Raw genomic sequence first — 12,473 nt, 5'->3', positions numbered from 1 at the left:
ATTACTGGTATATGAATGCAATAACTGCTCATGTAAGGCATACAGTTTGAGCTTGGAGCAACTTACTCAGACATCTACATGCTGAGCTTCTCAAGTAGACTGCAAGAGAGCAATAGACTTGATTACCTTCCTCCCAAAGTAAGGAGGGGTGACCTAGCTAAACCTGGCAGGACACATTGCTCTATGGTATTCCCTTCATGCCTTAATGGTTATATGAGATTCATCATACCACAAATACAGTGGTGCCTCGAAAGACGAATGCCTCGCAAGATGGAAAACTTGCTAGACGAAAGAGTTTTCCGTTTTGGAGGTGCTTCGCAAAACGAATTTCCTATGGGCTTGCTTCGCAAGACGACAATGTCTTGCAAGTTCCTGCTGGTTTTTTTTCCTTCCCCCCCCCCTTTTTTCTAAGCCGCTAAGCCGCTTATCAGCTGATCCGATCAGCAGATAAGCCGCTAAAAGCCGCTAAAAGCCGCTAATAGCGCTAATAGCGCTAATCCGCTAATCCGTCAATGGGCTTGCTTCGCAAGACGAAAAAACCACTAGATGAAGAGAATCACAGAACAGATTCTTTTTGTCTTGCGAGGCACCACTGTAGGAGAGAACAGAACCAAGGAGGAGCAAATTGGCTGCAAGCTCATCTCCGGGAGCCTGACAAATTGTGCAGTTGGGCATTCTTGGTAAGCCAAGGTTCAGCTTGGGGTGTTATGTGAACCAGCCCTCTGGTTGGGCCTGCTCCTGAAGATGTGTATTTTTAGCAATTTGCTCTTCATATGCCTTCCTTTTCACTTTCACTTTTGCAAATAAACCTTTCTTGCCTGTTGTATAAAATCTTCCTCTTAGGTTCTTCCACACTAGGGGTTGAGTTTGGAATTGCCATGCCTCATTCACTCATATTTACAGGAAGTCCATGCAACTCAGTTGTCCATTGTAATGCTTTTCTTTTACCCAACCTTTTTATTATCGCAAAAATATCAAGTTTTTCTAAAGAGGGGAAGAGCAGCACAATTTCCACAGATGTAGATGCACTTAGTGTGATGCTTCCATCATTTTTAAGGCGCACAGTTTTGATGTGAACAGTGACGTAGTAGGCAGGTTAGCCTCTCACTACATAGTACAAACTCACTATCACCTTGGCAGCATGCATAACTTCCATTTCTTTTTCTTTTCTTTTTTAAAAAAACCCTTTTAATCAGTGCTAAAATGCATTTCCAGATATAATTATTTAAAATATATGGGAAATACAGCTTAAATGAATGAGTGTCATTGTGCTATAGCTAATGGTAAGAAAACGCAGGGGGTAAGGGATAGAGGGACATGTCAGCTCTTTTGGCTTCTCACTTTTCCAGTCTTAAATTCAGTTGTCCACATTTCTGCAGCGATTTTTTATTTTAAAAAATCCTCATGCAAATTCTTCAGCATGTTAGTGTGCATTCCTCATAATAAACACATTTTTGTATATGGTTTGGACTCATGTACACATTTTGCAAGCAAGTTCTCCTAATATAATTCATTTTTATGTTATCTTCATTGATATGCACACTTTGCTCTAATATATGCATTTTTGTAAGCATTGTTCGGTTGAAGAACTCTCTTTCAAAATTCAGGTAGGTGCAAATTTTGAGGGATGCCTACATTTTTGTTCTCATACTGCTTTGGGAAGTGCAGATTTGATAGCTGCAGCTTTAAGTATTATATATGTTATATGTGTTTTCAATTTATTTACCCTAATGCTGCCAGCATTTTTCAACTGTGCACAATTGTTTTCTGTATATGCAACAAAAAATTTATACTCCTCTTTAAATACCTGTTCTTTTTTCTCTTATTCTATTTGTTAGACCAGCTAACTCTGCATATTCTATCATCTTAAGCTGCCAATCCTCCTTACCTGGGACCTCTCTCACTTTCCATTTTTGGGCTAACAAATTCTGAGCCATCATTGTTGCATACATAAATAAGTTTTTCTGACACCTGGGGACCTCTGTCTAAACAATTCCTAACCGAAATGCCTCCAGGTTTTTTGGGAAGTTTGTTTTAAACATTTTTTTCATCTCATTGTATATTGTTTCCAATATTCTTTAACTTTTTTACATGCCGACAACATATGAAAAAGTTCTTTCCATTTCTTTACATTTCCAACACAAATCTGATTCTACTTTATACATCTTAGCCCATCTGCTCAGGTTTAAATACCATCTATGAATCATTTTCAAGTAGTTCTCTTTCAGTGTGTAGCAAACAGTAAATTCCAAATCGTTCTTCCAAAGTTTCTCCCAGAGTTTTAATTCTATATTATCCCCTATGTCCATTGCCCAGTGGGTCATTAAAGCTTTAACCAGCTTGTCCTTTGTTTCCCATTCCAGTAATAATTTATACATTTTAGACAATAGTTTTTCCTTATTCTGTAATAACTCTCTTTCAGATTGTGAGCTTTGGTCCTAAACCCCCTTTTTTTTTATCTAGTTTAAACATACTGTGTATTTGGTGATACTGTAACCAATCCGTAACTTGACTCCTTAATTCTTCCATTGGCTTCAATCTGGGTTTTTAAAATATTAACATATTTTTTAAAATATTAACATATTGGAAATATATTGTTTGAGTGAATGAATGTTAGTAGTATAACACTATACTTCAAATGTAAACAAGGAAAGAAACTTCATGGTCACCACCAGTTTAGAATCTTTTTTCCAATTTTCATATGACCATTCTGACCATTGGACTTTTCCCTTCCCTGCTCAAAGCACTACATCCCACGCACTGTGACTGATGAAAAAGTGCAGTAAGTTATAGTGGACAGTCAAATGGAATTTTGCTAGTAACAGTGGGGGAGCAGTGATTTAATATTGCTAACAGCTGCCCATCTGGAAGCTCCCCTTGAATCTGCTTATTGTTAACCATGCTGCCATATTTATTTCTGAGGTGATTTGTCCCCTAGTTCATAGTTTATATATATATAAAAAAACTATTGCAATAGTCTTAAATAATATCCAATAAGGATGGGCAAATCCGTTTATTATTATTTTGAAACAAAATTAAAAAAACCCTTCCAGAAGCACCTTAGAGACCAACTAAGTTTGTTATTGGTATGAGATTTCATGTGCATGCACACTTCTTCAGATACACTGCATGCACACAAAAGCTCATACCAATAACAAACTTAGTTGTTCTCTAAGGTGCTACTGGAAGGAATTTTTTTATTTTGTTTTGACTACGGCAGACCAACACGGCTACCTACCTGTAACTACTACTATTATTTTTTATATATCTCTGCTTCTCATTTGTGCAATCTTAAGTTCAACTCAGTTCCACATCGGTTTGCAAGTTCTATTTTTGAAGTCACTGTGAAAATTTGCCTGCAGATTAGTGCCAATTGCTCCAAATGCACACAGTTTTGTATGCAAGTTTGCCAGACCCCTTTCTCATTCGTTGCTCCCTTCTTCAAATCCTAATCTTTTCTGCCCATGCTCCAATCTCTAGCTCTTCCATCTACTGTTCCCTGAGATAACTTGTCTGGAGCGCACATGAATGTTGCCACAGGGATGCCGTTGAAGGCAGCTACAGGTGATTCAAAAAAGTAAGGTCAACAAAAGTTTTCCATTCCATTTCTGAAATACAGATTTATCTATTGGTAATGCTGAACTATATTCCAAGACAACTATATCCAGTTCAGACTGTCAAATATTTTGAACGGAGTCAGTGTTCAGCTGACCAGGGACCCACAGCCACCTGCCCCGATGCTCTCATTGATTATTGTGCAGCTGCATGACCTACAAAACCAGCAGCCACGTAGGTACACATGCAAAGTTTGAATAATGGTCACTGATAAAACCCTTCTCGTATGCTGGAAATTACATTACCAGGTTGCCTGACCCATCAGCCTTTTGTCTGGGGAGTAACTCATTCATGTGAGTCAGTTTTCTTGATGGCTTCTTGAAGATGCCTTATGTGGTTCCTCCATCTCATCCAAATAGAGTGGTACCTTGGGTTACATAGGCTTCAGGTTACAGACTCCGCTAACCCAGAAATAGTGCTTCAGGTTAAGAACTTTGCTTCAAGATGAGAACAGAAATCATGCTCCGGCGGCGCGGCAGCAGCAGGAGGCCCCATTAGCTAAAGTGGTGCTTCAGGTTAAGAACAGTTTCAGGTTAAGAATGGACCTCCAGAACGAATTAAGTACTTAACCCGAGGTACCACTGTAAACACTCTCTCTTGCTGCTAGATGTGTATGTGTTTTAGGAGGAGGGTTTTAAAAAAGTGTTCTCCGATGACCTTGAGAACACTGCCTGCTTGCTTCCTCCACTTCAGCCACAGCACATAATGGCTCCTTATTTTTCCCTTGTCTTGTGAGTTCCATTGCTTCACAGACCTCCGTGTTTCAACTTCCCTCCCTGAGTCTGTGTGAAAGTTTGGCCTGCCAATTCTCACAAGAAGCTGCAAGCTGAAATTGTGAGCTTTTTTTTCACCGGAGCAGCCAGAATGTTCTTGAACATTCTGCAACAGCCATGGCTCACGGTATTACGGTGTGAATGTAAAAGATATTTTGTTGTGTAGAATAACATCAATAAGACTGATAAGACTGCTCGTTCCAAAGCTCATGACTTCATAACAAATGAAAAGGTGCTAAATGTGCAAGTGCTTCCCTAAATAGTGTATAAGGATGTTTTTAATGTTTGATGCTTTGCTGTGGTTTTATGAATTGTTGGAAGCCAGAGTGGCTGGGGCAACCCAGTCAGATGGGTGGGGTATTATTATTTCCAAAGGCTTCACTTTGCTTAATTAATTGGCACATATTTAACACCACTATGTGCATTATGCCATACAAACCAGGATCTGCTCACAAGCTTTACTCCAACATCCCCCTGCCCTCCTCTTCTGTGAGACAAAAATGCATTCCTCAACAGATTCTTACGAAAAGGTTATTCTTTTTTCTTCCTTCAGATTCTGTAAAAGTTTTTGACCATGATTCCCAGTCACCCCTGTCTTTTTGCATTTCCTCAGCAGATGTGTCATTGTTGTGGCTTGTCATGTCCAGTTACTTCATCCCGTTCACACTACGTTACCAGTGTCATGTAACATGAGCTGGCTGACACAGCAGGCTTCTGCCTAGTGTTCATTAAGGTGCGGGAAAGAAATTACCCTTCCCCACTCCCCGCCACCGCAATGCTCGCTATCCTGGTTTTAATTGAATATCCAATTCTTAAATATAAATGAACTGCCATAATTTCTTTGGGTGTCCAGGCTACTTTAAGAAGGAAAGTTTTAAGTCTCTTTGATTTTAGTCTTAATTTTACTCTTAACCATTGGTGGATGTGGTGTGCAAAGTATGCCTTGGCCCCCATCTGCACTAGGCATTTAAAGCAGTATCACATCCCTTTAAACAGTCATGATGGCTTCCTCCAAAGAATCCTGGGAGCTGTGGTTTGAGTGTGCTGCTGTATTCATCTCACAGAGTACAATTCTCAAAGTGGATTGGAAACAACTCTTCCCAGGGAATTCTGGGAACTGAAGTTCTGAGAGGGGAATAAGAGTCTCCTAGCAACTTTCAGCACCCTTTACAAACTCATTTCCTAGGATTTTGTGGCGGAAGCTATGGCTGCTTATAGCAGTGTTTCCCAACCACTGTTCCGCGGCACACTAGTGTGCCGCGAGATGTTGCCTGGTGTGCCGTGGGAAAAATTTTTTTAAAAAAATCTTTCAAATTTTTTAAAGTCAAATTTTCGATTGGGGCGCCATCACTAGATGACCCCTGGGGTTCCCTCCCTCCCTCCCGCTCTGCGCCTCCCTCCTCCTCCTCCTCCGGGGAGGCCCTTCCTGGCTCTCAGCCAAGGCTTGGCGGCTGCCACTCACTCACTCGCGCCCGCGCGGGGTGCGCAAACTACGTTTCCCAGCGTGGCCTGGCGGGCCGGGCGTTTTGTTTGAAGCGCTCTTCTCCCGGCCATGGAATGAGCGCAGCGGCGGTGGCCGGGCGGGCAGGGGCTCTTCCGCGCAGACCCCGCGCAGCCTGCCTGCGCCCCCGCGGAGATCGGGCGGCAGGATGGAGCCCGGGGATCCCCGCGGAGGCGGAGAGGCGGAGGCTGCCCCCCAGGTAGGGCTGCGTCGGGGGGGTGTTATTTTTGCAATGCTGCATCCGCGCCGGAGGGGACGCATCGGACCGCGGGGAGACCCCTTGGCGGGCGTGCAAGGCAATGCATGCATGCAGGCGTTGCATGGAGTGCAGTGCAATGCAATGGCAACGCGACGCCCTGCATGCATGCATGCAACTTCCACCGGCGCTCCGGAATTGGCAGGTGAGGGGGGGTCCCCAGTGGGCGGCAGAGAGAGCCAGGAGGGTGAAGGGGAGCCGGGGGGGAGCAGCGCTGCTCCCCGAGCCGAGCCCGGGGGGAAACTTCGGCGTCGTTGTGCCGGGTGTTGGAAGCGGAGGCTGGCGGGGGCCCCTCACCTGCAAAACCTGGTCGCCTCTCATATATTTCGTGCATTGCATTCATCGCCCGCTTTCTCCTCCAAGGAGCTCCCGGGGGCGCGCGTGGTTCTCCCCGTGTTATCCTCGCAACAACAGCCCTGCGAGGTGGGTCAGGCGAGTGGCCCAAGGGAGCACCCAGGGATTGTCCTGGCCAGGTGGGGTGATTTGAACCCTGCTCTCTGCCCGGTCTTCGTCCTCATTTAGCCCCCACATGTGCACAACAGCCCTGCGAGGTGGGTCAGGCGAGTGGCCCAAGGGAGCACCCAGGGATTGTCCTGGCCAGGTGGGGTGATTTGAACCCTGCTCTCTGCCCGGTCTTCGTCCTCATTTAGCCCCCACATGTGCATGACTGTGCATGACTGAGGTTTTCCCCCCTCGTCTTGGCTATGGTGTGAGTCTGTGCTGTTAATTAATGGGGTTCTGCCTTCGGAGATGAGCCAGCCCTCAAGGAGGTGATTATGTAATTTGCTAACAATTCATGTCCCTCCCGGCGTGACGCTGCGCGCTGACGTCACGGGGCTGTAATGGTGGTGTGCCTCGAGATTTTTTTCATGAAACAAGTGTGCCTTTGCCCAAAAAAGGTTGGGAAACACTGGCTTATAGTACAGTAAAAATATACAGCATAGAAAAATCATGTGGGGAGGCATGGGGGAGATGACCTCCAGCCCACAGGCCTCCCCATTTGACCCTCAGTGTCATTTTGGCCAAGCTCCTCCTACCTGCCACACACCTGGTGTCATATATGACATCAGCTGTGGCATAGCTAAAGGTAGGGCTTAGATGAGAAGGGCTTTGCAGGCACACACTGGTGCCTGCAAACCCCCCTCCCCTGCTCATAGCTTCCAAAGCACCAACAAATCAGCTGTTATTTGGCACTTTCTGAGCATAAGGTTTATAGAGACTCCAACCTCTAAAGGAGCTATGATGCTGGCGGCAGAAAACACCTGTTTGTGCACCTGTAAAGCACACTTATGGGCCAAACTAGATACAACAAGATGCAACTGTGCTTTCTAAAATCCCAAACAGCATGTGAAAAGCAGGGGTGAGATCAGCCCCTAATGCCTGAACTACAGTCACATTAAAAACTGAATGAAGTTTCTGGATAGATCTGTACCACAGACAACCCTGTTTAACCATCCTTCCTGATTCCCAGAGCACCTGGGATCTCAGCAAGTTGTGGCCATTATAGTGGTATAAGCTGCTACAGGTTTGAGTTGTTGTCACGATACCTTTTAGAAGCTGTGCTTTCATCGGGGCTTGCTTTTGGGCTTGTAAATCACGTTCTGGTATATTTTCACTGAAGGCCAAAATCCCGTAGGCTTTCTGCAAGAACCTATGTGCGCATCACTGACAAGGCTTAAAATGTAGCCCATCATTTATGGAACAAAGCCACAAACCCAAATCTGTGTAGAGAGTTCCTTTTGCCACAAATCTAGCCTATCCATAGCTTTTAGCAACAAAACACCTGAAACGTCAATAGCACCTAGTGGAGTCTAATCAGTGTAAGTCTGCAATCATATGCTCCATCCTAAGACTGGGAGTGAAATGCAGGCTCTGTGGCTTCCACATCAAGCCAGCTTTTCCCCCACTTTTCCCCACATTCATTTTGCTTAGCATCCAACCTAAGTGAAGAGCTCTGGAGCAATAAAAAGCTGCTTCACTATATACTGTGCCATTTTGGTTTGTCCTAGAAAGATATTGCCTTGCTGTGGATTTTGGAATTTTACTAATGGACCAACACAGCTCCCTGTACTTTTTTGTTTTGTTTTGTTTTAAGTGAATATTAGGAAGTAACAGCCAAACGGAAGATAAGGAAATTCTATGAAATCATATATAATTTCCTCCAAAAGGCAGAGCAGCCTTCATTTACATCCTTTAATTCATCCATCCGTTTATTTATTAGCTGGGGAGAAAGCCTGCTGTGTCAGTTAAACAACAGAGTCCTGTCTACTCATTTTATCACAACACATTGTGATTGGTTATAGGGCATAACATTATCCTTTGCATTGACATTTATAGGTCAAACTTTCGTAAGAATCTCAAACCCAGCCTCTCATTTTTAATGTTCCACTGACATATTTACGGTTATACGCCTTTTGTGCAGTTTCACAATCTTCAAAAGTACACTTGTCCTTTCAAATATGATTTGCATGTGAAATGCAAAGCACCTTAGCAAATCTGGATAAATGTCAGAGTCCCACGATACCTTAAAGACAAATGCACTTATTGTAGCATGAACCTTCATGCTGATTCTTCTCTAGGTCAAATTTCATCTCTACCTGGCAGGGTGGTGTGGTGTTTGTTCTAGAACTTGGAATATCAGTTGCCCATCAGTGAATGAACAGGCATCAGGAACGAGTGTGATTTCTATCCTTGCACTGTCAGACCAACACAGACCATAGGAAGGGATTACAGAAGACATGTACCAGAATGTCAGGTTCTGGTGTGCACGTGCAAGGCACAGAGTTACTGGGGGATGCAGTGTCTGTCTCAGTTGAACATCACTTTCATGGAAATAATGCCAAGTTGTAGTGCACACAGTTAAAGTATTAATGGTAAAACACATTAATCCATCTAAATAATAATCACCCGCTCTCTCAATTCCATTGTCTCAGAAGCTTAACGTCTGGCAAGAACACCTAACCACACACACTTTTGCAAGAAAGTCAATGGCCAACCATCAATGACCGCTCCCCACATCAAATGGATGTTTTGCGTGGTCGCGTGCAGCCCCCACGATCCCATGCGGCTCCCAGCAGTACAGCCTGGATTCGCACCCCTCCCCCCCAGGCTGGACACCTGGAGGTGGCCGCCTACCTCTGCCAGTTATCCAGTCCCAGCTGGGAGGCGTTGCCAGGAGAGAGTTGGCCAGGTAAGGGGAGGGATTGACGTGCCCATACAATAGTGGGCGGAACTTACCTGGGAGTTCTCAGTCGGCTTCAGAGCTGTCAATAAATTTCCGCAGCTTTTAAAAAAGCCTTTGCCTTTCCTTACTTCTGTTTCTCTGCTCAACAGCAGGCTGTAAACATTAGCGAGTGTGGCCATATAACGCTCTGCGAAATATTTACAAGTGGCTGTACAAAGACACATAATGAACAAACAGCATGTTCATTCTGTTCTGCTTAGTTGAATTACATTCTTTTCAGGTCTGCTCAGTAATATTGTTCACCATAAAAAGATTTCTTGCGACTTCTGAGTACGGAGCAAACGAAGAACAGGCGTGTCAACGGCTATTAGTCATTATGGCTATACTGGAGGAGTGTGGGACATTTTCAAGACTCAGAGCCACATTCCCTTCTGGGCAACCTTGCAGGGGCCAAAAGGGCAAAAGTGGGTAGAACAATGAATTTAAAACTTTGTTTGCTAGGCAGATTTCTATACCACTCACACACCCTTCTCCAGCCTCCTTCCAGGCAAGCAAGAATCCTTCTCAGACTTCAAGGGCAGATTCCAGTCAGGCAAAAACACTCAAGGAGGATGTGAAGCAAGGCTGTTGAGCAAGGAGTGGGGAGAAATTTAACTCAGTTTGATTCAGATTTTCCCATCATTTTTCTTCATTGCAAAAGAATTAAGATGTAATTAAAATTACAATCAATGGTATTTTTTATAGGCAAGCAAGTTTGTTGTGCAGAAGTGCCAGACCAACTTTAATTGTGAAACCTGAATTTGCTGGTATCTGACTGAATCCTACCCAAAAAATAGCAGTAGCCTGGAACTACCTGTGAGAGCTTCTGCTTTTCAGTTATTTTCTCTAGAATCCCCTAGTTCACTTCCACATGGGGAGCCCATTGACCTGATCTAACAAAGAATCCCACAAATACTTTAAATTAAAGTGTTACGGGGTCTTTGTGAGCCTTAAACAAGCAGGATCCAATGTACTTGATTTACTTTTTTAAACTTGCAGTATAGTATTTTCAGAAAAACTAGGGCAAATTGAAAATTACATATGCATGTGAACTGCTCCATTGGGTTTATGGACCAAGCTGAATGTGTTAAACAGTTGTCATCTGCTCAATAAAGCCTCTTGCTGTAGTGGGCCTGGTATGCAATACGCAGACAAATATGTCAAGTTCTACCCAGATGATATTCCCTCACCACCATCAACTAATCCTCAGAGCAGATACACAAGTAAAATTAATATGCTCCCACAGAATGTCGTTTTACATCAAACGGTACCCTATAATTTAAATAATTTAAAAATTTAAACTAATTAAGTCAAATTATCATAAGCTTTTAGTAGAAAAATGAAGCTGTCATGTTCAGTCAAAATTCAACGTATAACTGAAATCAGTCTAAGGAAGGACTGAGATCTGGGGCCAAAGCAAAAGTGTGTCGTGTGAAGCCCTACATAAGTCAAACATCTTTAAAGAAGTACATATCATCAGGTCTGTGTCAAAACTCCCATTGATCTGAATAGCTCACAGTTTGCCTTAAGGCTGCAATTGCGATTTGGTGGCCTGGAAGTGAGCCAGACATGCAATGAAGTTCAGCTCTTTAAAATGGAGTGGCAGTTCCGAGCTGTGGAATGCGGGGAACCAGAACTATCTTTTGACATAAGCAGGTGTGGAGCTAAAAGTCCAGAACCTGTTTTAGCTACAGATTTGCAATCATAGGCCAATGTACATTATAAAATTGTACGCTATGCTCTCAGTCTTTAAAGGCAGTTCTCCCTCATGATCCATCACCAGGTTATATATATGCTTGCGGCAGAGCAAAGCAACTGCATAAACCACCCACACATGTTGTATGGATAAGTCTACGGGACTTCATATCTCAGGCCATGCTTTCATCCACTCAAGATGGAGCATCATTTCAGTGAAGAACTACACTGGAAGGAATGTCCTGAATTTTGCTTTGATTAATTGGATTTCTAGCTCGCTTCCTCTCTTAGAACCTAAGTCTTCTGAGGGTCTTGCTAGACATAAACAGGCAGTAACAATGTCCAAGAAAAATAAGGTGCATTCCAGTTAAAAGCTTCACCCTTGCCAACAATGGTCTATCAAATTTTAAAAGTCTTATGCTACTTCCCAAAGTGACTGTTGCTTTTACAAGCTTCTGTAAAGAAGGAATTGTTTAACTATGGGGCAGCCATGAGTATAATACCTCCATCAGGATGCCCACATCATCCAAAATTGCTCACATTCACTGGTAAACATCAGTTTCCCCCTAATGTTTCGCTCTGGGTTTCTTAAGACTTACCAGTTGATATCAACATTGACCAAATTATTGGAACTTACTGACAGTAGACAGTAACATATATCAGATGAAGTACACTAAATACAAGACTGAACTTAAACACATTGGCATGTGCTTTGTATTTGTACATCTAATAGCACTATTCATACATAGAATCATACTTCATAAAGGAAGGTCCAGAAATAAGATCAACATATTGCAAGGTCCCGCTCTGTGCACAAAACACTTATAAACAGAGGAGAGGGGAGTACATTTCCTCTGCTACTTCTTGGAGCAATTCACCACACATGGTCTGGCACACATCCTGGCATTTTATTAGCCATTAAATACCTGTTCCACAGAATGTTTTATTCTTGTATTTAAAGGCAATTCTGTCTCGCTGCTAGGGTTGGCACAGTATCTAGAGGGGTTGCTTTCACCCTCCTGGGAAAAATGAATTAGGCCTAGTTTAAGACATTTGTCTCTTTCCAATTATTTTCTATTATTATCGCAACTGTTTTATTACACAGTAGACTGTAGCTGATTACCACAGAAGTAAGGTTTCGTTTCATTTTTAGGTTGTGATGGTTTAAAGGCAGAAGATTCAGGAATAAACTTCTGTCAAAAAAGAAAGGTGCATTTCAAGGGTAATACTTAAGGGCGGAAACAATTATTATTTTTGAGAAAGAGTTGAAAGTGGCATGACAGCACCATCATTGCCCAGGGTGTGCTCATTCATTTCTTTTGTTCCACAATCATTTCTGGTAAAACAGGGTTTTGTAGTGTTTTAAAAGCCTGCAAAAACTGTTGACTCCAGACAATAGTAGAATAAAAG

This window comes from Podarcis vaucheri (genome assembly GCF_965113315.1).
Source record: "Podarcis vaucheri genome assembly, chromosome: 3".
Taxonomy (NCBI): Eukaryota; Metazoa; Chordata; class Lepidosauria; order Squamata; family Lacertidae; genus Podarcis; species Podarcis vaucheri.
This window is presented reverse-complemented; position numbering follows the sequence as displayed.